Below are 13,203 nucleotides of genomic sequence, written 5' to 3'. Positions count from 1 at the left end.
CTGAGGGATTCGTAATGATACTTGATTCCTCGCGGTTGTGGTTCTGGTGGTGGCTAGATGGCATTGGCAATTGGGTTCACAATTCCTTGCAATGTGGCGGCTACTATAGTAGCTATTGCCATCATGTCTTCTCGACTGAGATTCACCCTCGGTGGTGATGGTGGATTTTCGTTTTCGTTTTGATTGACTCCGCGCGCGGGGGGGGTTGTTTCTGGGTGGTCTGCCTCCCATTTCCTAACATAAATTGAGGGAAAATTTCAGAACAATAATAAAGGATAGAAAGGCACAAAAATGAAAACAAAGTTGTAATGGAATTTTTCGATACTAGGAATTTACAGAATGATTGAAGGAGATAGAATTCGAATTTTTCGAAGAATTAGAGAAGGATGAAAGTTTGTTTCAGATTGCACTAGGCTTTTGCCAAAATGTCAATTTTTGTCTGTCTAAATCTGCTACTACTTAAATTATAATTCACCCAAGTGTAGGTTGTCTGAAAGTAATATATTTCGTAAGTACGAGATCGATCCACAGAGAGGTTATTTTAAGTTTATATTTACTAATTTATAAATTACCAAATGGAAGAATGAAGTTTACAAATTATAAATTTGTCAAGGCTCAAAAATTTATTCTTGGTTTATGTAATATTGTTTTACTAAAAGTAAAACAAAGGAAAACACCATAAATAATGATTCCAAGAAAATTAAATATTTAAACACACACATAATATAATATAGTTCCCCCTATAGAAAATACCGAATTAACCGATATTTTATATATGGTACCTATGATTATATATATAACCACGTAAATATATAATGGCATAAAGTAAATGTTAAACTAAATCATTTTATTTCATTTAGAACAACCGGAAGAACCACGCTATTGCCTAAATAAAATATATGATTTAATAAGTAAGTTGCGGTAAAGTAAAAGTTAGTTGTGGTAAATTAAAACTTAGATGCGAAAAATAAAAGTTAGTTGCGAGAAAGTAAAAGTTAGTTGTAGTAATGTAATGGCCGAGATTTTGTTATTGTAATCTGAAATGATAAATTGATAATTGATGTGATTATAGACGGAAAAGAACAGACAGGAAAGACAAAAGAAGACAAGAATTATGTGCGAGGACGGAACCCCTCGCGCTTATGCGCGACCAAGAGGCGCGCATATGCGCGAGACAGGCAGAGAACCTCGCGCATATGTGCGAGCATGTGATATTGACAAGTGCCGAGAATTAGGTCTCGCGCATATGTGCGGGGACAGGGCGCGCATATGCGCGAGCAGAGGAAATGTTAGGCGCCGAGACCAGTAGGTCTTGCGCATATATGACGATGAAGGTCGTGCATCTCGCGCATATGTGCGGGGACAGGGCGCGCATATGCGCGAGCAGAGGAAATGTTAGGCGCCGAGACCAGTAGGTCTCGCGCATATATGACGATGAAGGTCGTGCATATGCACGAGACGTGCTGCACAAAGAAGTGAGCCACGTTTCTTTGGCATGCATGATATATATATATCAAGCCTTTGATTCATCCAGATTTGTTACAAAGAAGAATCGAGAATTCCAAGAAAGCTTCAAGTTTCTTTAGCTACTAAAATTGTGATTGTACAAGATCCAGCAGTCAGAATTTCGATCCGAGTTCAGTACTATGTTCACCTCGACAAAGGCTTCAAAAGGACATAAATTTTCGTATGTTTCGTTATGATTTGAAAATATTATATTGAAGGAATCAGGATATGACTGATATTATCTATCCCTGAGATTGTTGTAATCGTATAATCGAAATCAGATTAAAGAATAGACACCGTATGAAATTGTTATCATTTTCAGATTGAATTTTATTGAGATTATACAGATTTGGTATCAGATTATGTTTATTTATCGATTATCAGTTGAGATTGATATCTGTTTATATTGTATTGCTGTGTATATCGAGATTGTGCTGTTATGCCGTCGAAACAGAATTATATTGAGTTCTGATCATTTCCAGTATTTCTTTGAGTTGTATATTGATATTGTACTTCTCGAATATGTCATTCCAGAGTGTATATTGATGACTTCGAAGAACGATCAGAGCCAGACAAATATTGATTTCATTGATCAGATCGATCTACGAAAAGAAAGGTATAAATCAATGTTGAACCGAGAAGATACGACTCGAGTTAGATTTGACTTGAGTTTCCCAAAACCATATACTTTATTTTATTGCATTGATATTTGCAATTCATGATATTGATGTGCTTAGTCTATTGAGTTATAGCAAAGCAAGTATTAAGTCTTGGGCAGATGTGCCTAGTCATTGGCAGAAGTGCGCCAGGTCACTGGACTTTTGGTGATATCGATGTGCTTAGGAGTAGATCAACTCCTATTGTAGAGATTCGATATATATTTCCAAAGTCTGGGAATAAGAACGTACCACCATCTAGCTGGGAGAGTAGGTGGGAGAATGTTGCGTTCTTATTTGATCGGGATCCATAGATTAGAGAAGATTCGAGTCAGAGATTATGAGTCAAGAGTTTGATTTACAGTTTTATATCGACTCATGTCCTTCATATTATGATACATGTTATTGATAACTGTTCCATGCTTTTATATATGTTTATATGATTGCTTGTATACATTGTTTATACTGGGAATATATTTCTCACTGGAGTTATCCGGCTGTTGTTATGTTTGTATGTGTGCATGACAACAGGTGGGACATTATCAGGGTCGAGAAGAGGATGAGAGATTGAGATTAGCGTGGAGATTCGGACCCAGAAGTAGAGTTGTTTTCATTACCTGATATGTAGTGAATGAGCAGTAGTTTGTTATGAATTACTTTTGTACTAGAGTTGTACTGTTGATCTGGATGTTGATCTTGTAAATGAAATAAAATTTATTTCATATGTTGCGCACTCATTTATTTAAAAAAAATAAATGTATGACCCAGTTTACTTAATTGTTACATTTGATCCTAATAATGATTAAGAATATGAATTAGCGTCCGGGTTTCCACAGCAGGTGGTATCAGATCAGTAGGTTCTTTAGAATGACTTAGAAGCGAGTGAGTGGGGTAGATTGAATTTTATTTCCTGCTTTTGTGATGATAGCATGTTTTACTGCTTTGATAAATGTTTACCTCAATTTCTGATTTGATTGGAAATATGTATGACTTGAGAATGAATCAGAACCGATTCTTGATAAGCAGTAAGATGATCAGAGGAGTACTGAAACAGAATTGTTGTATTTGGTTGCTAACCCTTTTGATAATCAGATATGCCTCCTCGAAGAATCCCAAAACAGGGTAGTACCTCGAATAATCCGATGGATGTCACAGCAACACCTATGGAAACACTACTGAAGTGATTTTATTAGTGCAAACCACCGACTTTGAAGGGCACAGAGAATTATGTTGACTGTGAGAATTGGCTTGATGACATTGAGATGTTGTTTAACTCCCTTGATTGTACAGATGAAAGAAGAGTTAGACTGATTGGGCACCAGTTGCATGATGTTGCGAAGAATTGGTGGCTCACAACAAAGAGGGCTTTGGAGCATCAAGGTACAGTTATTACTTGGAAAATCTTTAAGACTGAATTTTATCAAAGATTTTTCCCATTATCGTACAGGAAAGACAAGGGTGCAGAGTTTGCTAATCTGAGACAGGGTCAGCTGAACATTGAAGATTATGTGGCTAAGTTCTCTACCTTGTTGCGATTTGCTCCGCATGTTGCTGAGAATGATAAAGCTGTTGCTGATTAGTTTATCAATTTGTTGAATCCTGAGATTTTTACATTGGTAAACACTGGGAGACCGAATAATTTTGCTGACGCCCTGAACAGTGCAAAAGGAGTAGAAGTTGGCCTGATTAGGCAGAAAAGGATGTAATGCCCGAGAATTTTTTTATTATAATCTGAAATGATTTGTTGGTAATTGAGGTGATTGTAGACGGAACGGGCCAGACCGGGATAGGAGAAAAGAAGACTGAACTATGTGCGAGGACTGAGCACCTCGCGCATATGCGCAACCCAGCCGCGAGCGTATGCGCGAGGTAGGCAGAGAACCTCGAGAGAAGCTTCAAGTTTTTGATTTCCAGAATCTGATTTGTGGTGAATCCGTCTGTTTGATTTAAATCCGACTTCGATATGGTGTTCCTTCCGACGAGGGCTTCAAATGGACGTAAGTTTTATTACGTTTTGTTATGATTTGAAAATTTGATATTGAAGGAATCAGATATGATTTATATATGGTGTTCTTGCGATAGTAGACATCGTATAATCAAAACCGGATTGAAGAACAGATACCGTATGAAGTTGTTATGATTTATCAGATTTGATTTGATTGAGATTTGATATCAGATTTGTATTGTTATCGATTATGAGTTGTGGAAATTGATATCTGATTGATATGGTATTGCTGGGTATATTGAGATTGTACCGTTATGCCGTTGAAACAGAATTAGATTGAGTTCTGATTATATTCAGTATTGATTTGAGTGGTGTATTGATATTGTACTCCTCGATATTGTCATTACCAGATTGAGTATGGACAGATTTGAATTCGAGACTTCGACTTCGTCAGACCGAGAAGAGAAAGGTATAAATCAATGTTGATCCGAGATTGCACAACTCGAGTTTGATTTAACTTGAGTTTCCCAAAATCACATACTTAATTGTCATTGCCTCGATATGTTGCAATGTTTGAGATTGATATGCTTATTCTTTTTTATTTATAGTTAAGCATATGTTATGCGAGGAGTCATGGGCGGATGTGCCTAGTCCTTGGGTTGATGTGCCTGATATATGGCGGAGATGCCAAGTCTTTGGCAGAGGTGCTAAGACACCGGACGTTTGGTCATATCTATGTTACCTAGGAGTAGAGCGACTTCTATTGCCGAGATTCGATATGGACAGGACCAAAGTCCGTAAACAAGAACGTACCGCCACCACGAACGGGATAGTAGGTGGGACATTGTTACGTTCTTATTCAGATCGGGATCCCTAGATCAGAAACGAGTCGAGTCGGAGAGTATGAGCCTAGATCAGAAACGAGTCGAGTCGGAGAGTATGAGCCAGAGTTTGATTTACAGTGTTATATCGATTCAGGTCTTTTAGATTTGATACATGTTATTGACGTTTGTTTCATGCTTTTATATCTGGTTATATGATTGCATGTATACATGATTTATACTGGGAATGTATTTCTCACCGGAGTTATCTGGCTCTTGTTGTGTTTGTATGTGTGCATGACAACAGGTGGGACAGGATCAGCGTCAAGACGAGGATGAGAGATTATACTTTAGCGTGGAGATTCGGACCCAGAAGTAGAGTAGGTTTCATCACCTGACATGTAGTGAATGAACAGTAGCTTGATATGATTTACTTTTGTACTTGAATCTGGATATTGATCTTGTAATTGAAATAAGATTTATTTCATATGTTGCGCACTCTTGTATTTTAAAAAAAAATTTAGACCCTGTTTATCTTAATTAATTCAATTATTCCCAAAAATGATTAAGAAATGAATTAGCGTCCGGGTCGCCGTAGCAGGTTGTATCAGATCAGTAGGTTACCTTAGACTGAGATAGAAGCTAGTGAGCGAGGTAGATGGAGATCTCTTTCCTGCGTTTATGTGCTAGCATTTTTACTGCTTTGAAATGCATGTTTACCTGATTTTCTGAATTGATTGGAAACATGTGTTATTGATAATGAATCAGAACCGATTCTTGATCAGCAGTAAGATGATCAGAGGAGGACTGAAACAGGTTTGTTGTATTTGGTTATTAATCCTTTTGGTAATCAGATATGCCTCCTCGAAGAATACCAGAATAGGGAAGTACCTCGAATAATCCGATGGATGATACAATAACACCGAGGGAAACACTATTGAAGAGTTCTCAATTGTTTGAACCGTCGACTCTGAAAGGCACTGAGACATCCGGTGATTTTGAGAGTGGTGATAGTAGCACTGGGAAGAAGAAATATCATTTGAAAGCCAGAAGAAGACAATTTAAGCAGTATGGTAGTGGTTCATCCACCTCAAGTGGTTCACGACAGAGCCCGATTTATACCGGAGTCTATTTTAGCACATGTGGAGGGAGACATCCCACAGAGCAATGCTACGGAGTATATGGTAGTTGCAACATCTGCAAACAACCGTTACATTTTGCAAGAGTATGTCCACAAAGAGGTTCCCGAAGATCCCAGGGAGCAGAATCATCTTGATCAGTGGCTCAGACTGAAAGACGAGCATCTGCTATTCACACTTTCCAGCCACCATTGACTACTGATCAGTCACAGCCGATGTCAGGAGGAAGCCAGACTATTAGCCAGCCTCCGAGACAGCAGGCCAGGGTATTTGCTTTGACTGAAGAACAGGCTCAGAAAGCATCAGATGACGTTGTTGCAGGTAACTGCTATTGTGTGATTATCCTGGTTATGTATTGATTGATACCGGTGCATACCATACATTTATTTCTGAGTAATTTGCATTGAGTTATGCATTGCCTGTTGAGTCTTTATCATCTGTAGTATCTATCTATTCACCTTTGGGGAGAGGTCTTGTATCAGTGACGTCTGTTAGACATTGTATGCTACAGTATGACGGGCTTGAGATTCTGTTAGATTGTATCGTACTTGGGTTATCTGATTTTGATTGTATTATCGGTATTGATATGCTGACCAAGTACAGAGCTACTGTTGCTTGTTTCCATAAAATGGTGAAATTCAGACATGATATGGCTGATGAATGGAAATTTTACGATAAGGGTTCTAGATCTAGAATTCCTTTGATATCCGCAATGTCTATGACTCGATTATTACAGAAAGGAGCGGAGGGATTCCTTGTGTATTCAGTTGATTTACTGAAATCGAGCCCATCATTGGCTGATTTGTCAGTGGTATGTGAGTTTGCTGATGTCTTCCCATATGAGATTTCGGGTTTGCCTCCGATACGAGAGATAGACTTCAGCATTGAATTGGTACCAGGTACAGTTCCGATTTCTAGAGCTCCATATAGAATGGCACCGATTGAACTGAAAGAATTAAAAGAACAGTTGGAAGATTTACTGGCCAAGGGTTATATCAGACCGAGTGTTTCTCCTTGGGGTGCTCCAGTACTGTTTGTCAAAAAAAAGGACGGTTCTATGAGACCCTGTATTGATTACCGGCAACTGAACAAGGCTACGGTAAAGAATAAATACCCTTTGCCTCGTATCGATGATTTATTTGATCAGTTACAGGGTTCTTCTATTTATTCCAAGATTGATCTGAGTTTTGGATATCATCAGCTGAGAGTCAGAGATTCTGATATGTCGAAGACAACGTTCAGAACCAGGTATGGCCATTATGAGTTTATAGTCATGCCGTTCGGTTTGACGAATGCTCCAGCTGTGTTTATGGGTCTGATGAAACGTGTGTTTTAGAAATACCTTGATGAGTTTGTGATTATTTTCATTGATGATATTTTGATATATTCGAAGAATATGATTGATCATGCTGAGCATTTGAGGATTGTATTGAGAATTCTGAGAAAAGAGAAATTATATGCAAAGCTGTCAAAATGTGTGTTTTGGTTGAGACAAATTGTATTTCTGGGTCATATTATATCTTGAAATGGTATTTCTGTTGATCCTAGTAAGGTTGAGGCCGTGATCAGTTGGCTTAGATCGACTTCTGTGCCAGAGATACGCAGTGTTATGGGTTTAGCAGGCTATTACCGTCGATTTATTTAAGATTTCTTGAGTATTGCGAAGACTATTACTCAGTTGACTCATAAGAATGCATCAGTTGTATGGTCAGAAGACTATGAGTCCATTTTTGTTGAATTGAATAAGAGATTGACCAGTGCTCCTTTATTGACTATTCCATCAGGTACTGGTGATTTTATTGTTTATTGTGAAGCTTCTCACAGAGGATTGGGTCGTGTTTTGATGCAGCGAGGACATGTTATTGCCTATGCCTCAGGACAGTTGAAGCCACATGAGTCAAGCTACCCAATTCATGATCTTGAATTGGCAATCATCGTATTTTCATTGAAGATATGGCGACACTATCTATCTGGGGAGAAGTTTGAGATCTATTCTGATCACAAGAGTCTGAAATATATATTTTCACAGTCAGAATTGAATATGAGGCAGAGAAGATGGCTTGATTTACTGAAAGACTTTGATTGTGAAATCAAATACTATTTGGGGAAATCGAATGCAGCAGCTGATGTACTGAGTCGAAAGGTATGTTCTTTATCTTTATCGACGCTTGATGTTTCGAATTTGATTGAAGACTTCTGTTTGTCTAGGTTAGCATTTGAAATAGATTGTAAACCGTTGAAATTGTAAACTATTCAAGTCGAATCAGGGCTGATTTTGAGAATTAAAGCGGCTCATAAAGTTGATCAGAATGTGCAGAATTCGATAGCGATGGTCAGAGCAGGACATCAATTAGAGTATCGGGTACATGATCATGTACTGTATGTGAATAATCATCTTGTTGTGCCAGATGTTTCAGATTTGAAACGACAGATATTGTCAAAAGCGCATAGCAGTCGATTCAGTATTCAACCTGGTAGCAGGAAAATGTATAATGATTTGAAAAGACAGTTTTGGTGGAAACAGATGAAAGCTGATATTGCTGAATTTGTATCCAAGTGTCTGAATTGCCAACAGGTAAAAGCAGAAAGAAAGAAACTAGGAGGTCTATTACACAATTTGTCTATTCTTGAATGGAAATGAGACCACATTTCTATGGATTTCGTGACAAAGCTACCGCATTCCTCCCGAGGTTGTGATACGATTTGGCTTGTGATTGACAGATTGACCAATTCAGCATGTTTTATTCCGTACAAGATGACGTACAGACATGACCAGATGGCAGAGATCTGTGTCAGAGAAGTGGTCAGATTGCACGAAGTGCCGAAATCGATTGTATCAGACCGTGATCCTCGGTTTACTCAGTACTTTTGGCAGAGTTTACAGCATGCTCTAGTTACGAAGTTACATCTGAGTACCGCATATCATCCACAGACCGACGGACAGTCAGAGCGGACTATCCAGACACTGGAGGATATGCTTAGAGCTGTAGTGCTTTATTTTAGCACTAGTTGGCAAGAATCTTTGCCACTTTGTGAGTTTTAATACAACAACGGCTATCAGACGAGTATTGAGATGGCACCGTTTGAAGCGTTGTACGGTAAGAAGTGTAGATCCCCTCTGTATTAGGAGGACATATCCGATGTACCTTAGATTGGACCTGATATGATACGAGAGATGAAAGAGAAAGTAAAAATGATTCAGAAAAGAATAAAGACAGCTCAGCCAGACGAGGTAGAACTTGATGCGACTCTGAGTTATTTTGAGAAACCGATTCAGATTCTTGATCATAAAGAAAAGCAACTCAAAACGAAGACTATTCCGCTTGTGAAAGTTAAGTGGAGTCGTCATGGCATCGAAGAAGCTACGTGAGAAACTGAATCAGATAGGAGGCAGAAATTCCAAGATTTATTTCACTGATGTGAGTTCTCGTTATTTAGCATCTATTCTCCATTTCTTATTGTATCTGATTCGTTATATGATTTGATTGCCTGTGATTTCGGGAACGAAATCAGATCATAGTGGGGAGAAATGTAATGCCCGAGAATTTTGTTATTATAATCTGAAATGATTTGTCGGTAAATGATTTGTTGGTAATTGAGGTGATTGTAGATGGAACGGGCCAGACCAGTATAGGCGAAAAGAAGACCGAACTATGAGCGAAGACTGAGCACCTCGCGCATATGCGCGACCCAGCCGCGAGCATATGCGCGAGGTAGGCAGAGAACCTCACGCATATGTGTGACATGGACCCGCTCATATGCGGGAGTATGGCAGAGAGTTCCAAAGAACCTCGCGCATATGCACCGGGTGAGGGCGCGCATATGCGCGAGTTGCTGTGAAGGTTACGCGCCGAGACATAATGTCTCGTGCATATGCGACGAGGAGGGTCGCGCATATGCGCAAGACGTGCAGTGCAAAGAGTTGTTGCACCTATCCTTGGCATGCAAGTGCAATATATAATATCTCATTTTCTTCAGTTGGAACCAGAGAAAGGAACGAGACACCTCAAGGGAAGCTTCAAGTTTTTGATTTACAGGATTTGATTTGTGGTAAATCCGTCCGTTTATTTCAATCCGACTTCGATATGGTATTCCTATCGACGAGGGCTTCAACTGAACGTAAGTTTTATTACGTTTTGTTATGATTTGAAAATATGATATTGAAGGAATCAGATATGATTCATATATGGTGTTCTTGCGATAGTAGACATCGTATAATCGAAACCAGATTGAAGAACAGATACCGTATGAAGTTGTTATGATTTATCATGTGAAGGCCCTCGAACTACTTGCTTGGAAATTTTGCGGAAAATTAAAAATTTTCTTTTTAAAAGAACTTAAATGGCCTCATTCATAAAATCACTGGTGAATCAAGTTCAATATTTCAAAATATTGCAGCGGAAGAAAATCAAAGTTTTGCCAACAACAACGATTTAAAAATATCCAACAACTAATAAAAATTGTTTGCGAAGAAAATAACAACTGCTGCTCTGAGGTCCTCGGGTGCCACTACTGCCGACCCAAGCTGGCTCACTGGTCCCCGCCCTCGGCCCTGGCCTCAACAGTACCTACAACAATCAAGTCTAGTGAGCCTAAAGACTCAGCATGCATAAATCGCAGGTAACGAGTAAAAATCTGAATTTAAAATATGCATGTGATAAAATATCCTGTCCTGAGGCATACTGAAAATAATCTGTACTGAGCAATTATAATACGTGCATAACTGAACTGGAAAATCACTGTAAAAATATTTGCTCCTTGGAGCCTGTACTGAAATATCTGATAAAATTTTCTGTTGAGATTATGTTTTACGCCTGTGGCCACTGCACTAAGCTGAACTGATCGGTAACTGGCTACCGGGGAGGCTGAAACTGAACTGAGCTGGCCGGTCACTGGCGACCGGGTGGTACCATACTGAACTGATCGGTCACTGGCGACCGTATAAAATAACACTCCCACATAGTGAATGAACCACAAGCCATATCGCATAAATCTCAAAAATAATCATTTTCTATTTAATGCACGTAAAATAATTAACTGGCATAATGAAAATTCCTGTAATTTTACCAACTGGATTGGATTGGATCGTTCCCAGGCTCGCTGCAACCTAACTGTGCCATGAAAAATATGCAATAGCTTAAACATGACCAACTATGCAATTTACGTTCAAAAGATGCGACTATGACGCCTAATGACTTCGCATTTAATCATGACTCCGAGCCAACCTGAACCGACACTGAACCGACGTATAGTCATGATTAAAATACGCTGAAAAATCATAAAATAATGTTCCTAAAATGATAGGGTCGAAATCTAGGTGGAATGGAGGCCAAAACACGAAACGCTCTTTCGAGAGTCAATTTAGCACATTGCACCGTAAATTCTCGTACGACCTCAAAAATGATCCAAATGACGAACGGTCAAAAACATGACCTTCCTAACTCAATGAGGCACTGTCCAGTCCAAGGCCATGGGCTAAAAGCCAACCAAGAACTCAAACAACGCTTCTGAACAGCAGCATACTTGCTGTCAAAAAAATACAGCAGCTGCGCACTACAAGACTTGCATTGGTTTCGAGACTATCGGCCATTAGGGGCGTGAACCACCGACCACAGACTCTTACCAACATCCCAAGGAATGATTTGAACCATGGCTAAGGGCCCTAGGCCAGCCACAATCCGCATCACACCAAATCTTAACCGAAGGGTCCAACCGAGAGCAACGTACATGCGTGTGTAGTGTTTATGCTATGATCGATGTCTTGCGTCGTTCCAGTGGCCATTTGATTGACCATGGCACGATCTAGACATCTAGGAGCATGATATGAACCGTGGCTAAGGGCCATAGGCCAACCAAGATCCACACCAAGCCACAAAAGAAACGAACCATATGCTGAAAAATGGAAGGGCCGAATGGGGAAAGGGGCTGTTCTTGTGGATTATTTAAAAACCGATGAGCCATGGACCAAGCCACCAAAAGGGCGACTTCTTCACGTCTTAGACATGCTAGGAAAGTGATCCAACCATGGCTAAAGGCCCTTGGGGCAGCCAAGATCAGATCCACAACCCTTGACACAAAACTGAAATTTTTCGAACAACATTTCTGCACTTATGGGGAACTTGCTGTCATTTCGGTTTTCCAGCAAGTATGGGGCTGGTTTGAATGGACCAACATGGTCCTAATGCATCCTACTACATGTATACAAGTCGCCTTGGGAGCCTGGAGTCGATCCAATACCTGAAACCACAAAACTCAGAAAAACGTGAAGCTTGTCATGAAAGGGCCGAAATTCTGCATGTGTGTTCCCAAAATATTTTGACATGTATCTCGGTTTTTGCTTGCTAAAACATGATCATGTACTGAAAAGTAAATGATAATATGACTTGATTGAGGTTTGAAAGAAATCTAGACATGCCTGGTTTCGTTTCGAAAGAAAACGAAAAGAAGAGACGAGACGGCGCGGAGGAGACGGAGTGGCTTGCTTCTCTACCTTTCTTGGCTCTCGATTTTTCTCCCTTTCTCCCTAGCTGCTATCCACGTTTTTTCTACTGAAAAGGGGTCTTATTTTCGGTGGAGGTGGAAGGGGGAGTGATGGTTATGAAGGTGAGGAGAAGGGTGCACAAAAATAGGATCATATCAAGACCAAGTCCACTCCCCTTTTGAATTTGAATTTTGAATTGATATCAAATGAGTTGGTGGATGCTTCTAGGAGGTGGTGGCCGAAATTTAGCTTGATTCTAGACTAGGATATGTCCATTTATTTAATTAAATTGTGCTCCCAAAAATCCTAGAATTATCCTACTAATTACATGCAAAGAATTGGTCAAAGTTGGTGAGTTGGAAAATGAATCTTCTAGCACTAAGGGTGGCCGAAAAATTCATGATAAAATAAAGGGAAATGTTGATTATCTAGTCAACTAATAATCCTTGAAAGCCTTACTAATCCTTTAAATAATTTAGTGAGCTAACCCCTTAATTTAATAACTTAAATGAGTTCATTTCTTAATCACCTCAAATAATTAAATTAAATCTTCAAACCTTCCTTTCTAACTTAAATGAACTTAGTTACTAGCTAAATTAACTTCTGGAAATATTTCTCAAATCTTAAATTCTATCTCAAAACTCCAACTCCGGTG

The sequence above is a fragment of the Primulina tabacum genome, chromosome 13 (assembly GCF_025594145.1).
Source record: "Primulina tabacum isolate GXHZ01 chromosome 13, ASM2559414v2, whole genome shotgun sequence".
Classification (NCBI taxonomy): domain Eukaryota; kingdom Viridiplantae; phylum Streptophyta; class Magnoliopsida; order Lamiales; family Gesneriaceae; genus Primulina; species Primulina tabacum.
Note: the sequence above shows the minus strand (reverse complement) of the source record.